The sequence below is a fragment of the Epargyreus clarus genome, unplaced genomic scaffold (genome assembly GCF_041222505.1).
Source record: "Epargyreus clarus isolate Ecla_fem2 unplaced genomic scaffold, WU_Ecla_fem_2.2 ptg000025l, whole genome shotgun sequence".
NCBI lineage: Eukaryota > Metazoa > Arthropoda > Insecta > Lepidoptera > Hesperiidae > Epargyreus > Epargyreus clarus.
Window position 1 is genome coordinate 3,755,001 of NW_027332232.1, and position 5,000 is coordinate 3,760,000.

Here is a 5,000-nt window from a genome sequence, read left to right on the forward strand (position 1 = left end):
TCGTTCTTGATTGATGAAAACACCTTTGGCAAATGCTTTCGCTGATGTTCGTCTTGCGACGATCCAAGAATTTCACCTCTAACGTCGCAATACGAATGCCCCCAGTTATCCCTATTAATCATTACCTCGGAGTTCTGAAAACCAACAAAATAGAACCGAGATCATATTCTATTATTCCATGCACGAAATATTCAAGCAGCATTTTGAGCCCGCTTTGAGCACTCTAATTTGTTCAAAGTAAAATTGTCGGCCCATCTCGACACTCACTGAAGAGCACCGCGATAGGATTTTGATATTGAACCGGCGTTTTACCGCCGGCTCACCGACGATATGCTCCGCAAACGTGTCAGTATCACCGCGGATGCGGTGCACCGACAGCGCGGCGCACAAATGCAACTACGAGCTTTTTAACCGCAACAATTTTAGTATACGCTATTGGAGCTGGAATTACCGCGGCTGCTGGCACCAGACTTGCCCTCCAATTGTTCCTCGTTAAAATATTTAAAGTGTACTCATTCCGATTACGAGGCCTCGTAAGAGTCCCGTATCGTTATTTTTCGTCACTACCTCCCCGTGCCGGGAGTGGGTAATTTGCGCGCCTGCTGCCTTCCTTGGATGTGGTAGCCGTTTCTCAGGCTCCCTCTCCGGAATCGAACCCTGATTCCCCGTTACCCGTGACAACCATGGTAGTCGCAGAAACTACCATCGAAAGTTGATAAGGCAGACATTTGAAAGATGCGTCGCCGGTACTGGACCATGCGATCGGCAAAAGTTATCCAGATTCATCAAAATTAACGACTTCGGACGCGAGGCCCTCCGTCGATTGGTTTTGATCTAATAAAAGCACTCATCCCATCACTGGTCAGAGTTCTGATTGCATGTATTAGCTCTAGAATTACCACAGTTATCCAAGTAACTGAGTAAGATCTAAGGAACCAAAACTGATATATTGAGCCATTCGCGGTATCGCCTTAATACGGCTTGCACTGAGACATGCATGGCTTAATCTTTGAGACAAGCATATAACTACTGGCAGGATCAACCAGGGAGCTGACAGTCACTCGCGGACGAATGTAGCCGTCGTCGCTCGGACGAGAACACGACACATATCGACGCGGTCGCGGGCGCGTCCGCGTCGAATGATGTTTCGTTTTTGAACTCGTCGTACCTTTTAATATTGTACGCTCTTTGTTTTCGATGGTTCGTGCAGCGTCAACGGAGTATCTCATCCGATTGTCGCAACGATCCAACGAGAGAGTGTGCGCGCGATTTACTAATAGCGCAACTCCGAATTGGATGGTTCACGGCGAGACAATTTAAGATTCACGTTTCATTATTATCTTTTAACACAAACGCGAACACTGAAAACAGATTCAGCCCGGTGTTTGAGAGACGTCGTCCTTGGCGTTAATTTTTATAGCGCCTTATAGAGGACCGTCGCCATAGGCGACGTGCAATTCATTTGTAGGATCGATACGTGAACCGAGACGAGTTTAAACAATCGCATCGGTCGATCCGCACTGTTCAATAAAATGTTCAACGTTCGAAAAGTCCCACGGCGCAACGTGGAAGCGCGCGTTGTTGTGTTAATCGTGACATCGCGACGAATTTGTAAAGTTCGACACAAAATCCACTCGAAACACCACCAACACGAGAGTGCGCACACTACGCGTGAAACCATCGAACGAACTCTTGTATGCGGCATGCAGTCCGTTGTCGAAGTCGGTCAGTCTGTGTCAGCAGGCGGCAGTTATCCGCCGGCCCGTTCAGTCTCACCGCGCCGACAACGCACTACACGTCGCCCGCCCCATGTGTATGCGGCGCTCCTGTTATGACGCGTGGCAGACGGAGCGACAACATATGAACATATGAAAGTCCGTCGGTGGTTCGGGGTGTGGTGTGGGGTGACGATGGTTGCCGGTGGGGGTGGGCTAGCCCTGGGGGGTGCGGGGGAGAGTGGGGGGAGGGGGTTTGGGGGGGGGGGTGTAGGGGGGGGGGGTCACCGGTTGGGGTTCGTCGGCCGACTTTGCTGCTGCCGCTGCTGCGTCTACCGCGTTATTATTATTATTATTATTTCCTGTTTTGGTTTTTTTGATTTCCAAAAAAAAAAAATTTTTTTTTTTTTTTTAATTTTTTTTTTTCCCCTCTTGTCCATACACCTTTTTAACTTTATTTGCGTATCGTATTAGTCAGATCGTGACGTGACAGTATGTGCGCTACTCTCAGTACAGAGTTAAATAATTTCTCAATATAATAGCATAATACAAGAGCCACCTTTGAAAAAATACATACGGTCTCACTTTTTTGAAATACGTTGAAAACATTGTAAATTATTAAAACAAAAGAGTATAATATGAATTAAACGGAGGTATATGTATGGGAATATGTTATTATTATTATCTATATATATAAAAGAGATTTCCACGTATATAGTCACTCATCACGATATCTCTGGAACCATTAGAGCTAAAGACTTGAAATTTGGTAGGAATATTCTTTTCACCGAGTAGAGGTCAGCTAAGAACGGATTTTACGAAATTCCACCGTTAAGGGGGTTAAATGGGGGTTGGAAGTTAATATGAAAGTCCGTCAGTTTTAAAGCAAACTAGATGAAAATTGGTATTTAGCTTTCTGATTTAAAGTAATAAAAATCTAATCTAAGGGTTTTTCCAAAATCAACCCTAAAGGTGGTTAAATAGGGGTTGACAGGTTATTTTAAATTTTGCCATTTTGGAAGCCAGCACTATGAAAGTTAGCCATTGCTTTGCTGGTTAGATATAAAATAACTTTAGTTCTACCGTTTTTGGAAAATCAACCCCTATGTGGGTTAAATAAGGGTTGTAAGTTTGTATAGAATTCCCCCAGTTTTGATGTAAACGCTATCAAAATCGGTATTTAGGTTTTCGATTAAAAATAATTAAATACCTATTTCACCATTTTTGGAAAATCAACCCTTAAGTTGGTAAAATAAGGGTTAACAGCTTATTTTAAAATTTGCCAATTTGAAAGCCAGCACTATGTAAGTTAGCCATTGGCTCACTGGTTAGCTACAGTGGAACTATAATTCTACCGTTTAGAAAATGAACCCTTATTTGGGTTAAATAAGGGTTGTAAGTTTGTATGAGAGTCCCCCAGTTTTGATGTAAACTGTATAAAAATCGGTATCTGGGTTTCGATAGAAAATAATTAATCATCTATTTCATTGTTTTTGGAAAATCATCCCTTAAGTTCGTTAAATGGGGGTTGGAATTTTATTTCAAACTCCGTTAATTCGGAAGCAAGGACTATAAAAACTTGCATTTGGCTTTCCTGTTAGAAATAATAGAACTTTTTAACACCATTTATGGAAAATCTACCCTCAAGAGGGTAAAATAGGGGTTGTAAGTTTGTATGAAAGTCCTCCAGTTTTAATGTAAACTGTATAAAAATCGGTATTTGGGTTTTCGATAGAAAATAATTAAACACCTATACCATTATTTTTGGAAAATCATCCCTTAAGGTCGTTAAATGGGGGTTGGAATTTCATTTCAAACTCCGTTAATTCGGGAGCGACCACTATGAAAAATTATCATTACAATCAATGAAGCATCTGAGTCACGGTTTTTTTTAGATTTTTAGATTAACCCTTAAGACTGCTATAGAAGGGTGTATGCATTATGCCTTTCTGTTTACACATCTGTTTCAGCATTTTAGCAACTCAACAATCAACCACCATTAGGGTACTATTTTTTTTATACTATAAAAGTAGACGACGAGCATGCAGTCCACCTGATGGTAAGTGGCTATGGACATCTGTAATCAACCCCAGATAGGATTAGATATTCCTACCTGAGGTCAGCCACAGATGCGCCGCTACCCCTGAGGACTAAGTTGGAACGCCTCGGAAAAGTCTGTCTCCCTTACCACACCCTTAAAAACGGAACACAGCAGCGCCTAACACTGCTGTTATTAGGTAGAAATAGGTGTGGCGGTGGTGCCGCCGGAGTCGAACCACAAAGGGTTCTACCACCTTTAGAAACCTATAAGTAAAGGAAGATTCTTTAAAAACCGTTGTTGAAGTTACTTCCTATGGCGTGTCTGGAAAAAGAACAGAGTGCAGAGAGGTTTAGTGTAGGGTGAAATTCCACGGGCCATCGTAACATATATTTTTAACATGGGAATGTATTACGCGTGTTGAAGTGCACATCGACGGTATTTTAGGGTTCCGTACATAAAGGATAAAAACGGAACTCTATTACTAAGACTTCACTGTCTGTCCGTCTGTCCGTGTGTCACAGGGCTCTATCTCTGGAACCGTAATAGATAGACATTTGAAATTCTTACAGAGGATGCATAACGGTGGCCGCTATAACAACAAATACTAAAAATAAAAAAGTTGAAAACAAAAAGGGGTCCCCATACAACAAACTGCTATTCGATATTTTTCCAACTAACTTTTAAACCGGAGTAGACAGTTGAAACTTTCACAAAATGTGTAAATAAAAATTTTAGTTGTACGGAATGCTCAAGGTGCGGGTTGGACTTGCACTTGGTAAATTATTAGTAACGCGCAGACCCGCGGGCCACAAGGAAAAGTCGCGGGCCATACACCACCCGTGGGTGTCGGCTTGCCGACCGCAGGTGTTGAATTAGCTTTCAGAAATTTGATGATAAAGTATTTATTGATACATATGTACATAGGAATGTTTTTGAAATTCTACTAAGGAGGTAAAAGAAGTGTTATATGTATATATACGGGAATCTTTTAAGTTCGAAGTTAGAAACGTAAAATTTCAGATAACGTCTATTCAGACAAATACACGACAACGTGGACGGGTGCAAATTTCATATATGATATTTTATGCCACGCGAAGCGGGCGGGTAACGGCTAGTTACATATAAAACATTGTCTAGTATTTTAGTTTAGAATAGGTTCGATTTAGAAATTGAAAAGTGATCTCGGAAAAGCAACGCGATCATTGAACGTAAGAAATATTAGCGAACCGGCGCACATGTCATCG

General features: G+C 41.9%; 1 non-coding gene across 1 annotated transcript in view; it reads right to left on the bottom strand.

The window, feature by feature from the left end:
- The window catches only part of LOC140752914 (small subunit ribosomal RNA), a 1,903-nt gene extending 854 nt beyond the window's left edge, over positions 1-1,049 (bottom strand). The window contains exon 1 of the ribosomal RNA XR_012103513.1: positions 1-1,049. This exon is cut by the window's left edge and continues 854 nt beyond it. This is a non-coding gene — a ribosomal RNA (small subunit ribosomal RNA).
- Positions 1,050-5,000: the final 3,951 nt, after the last annotated feature.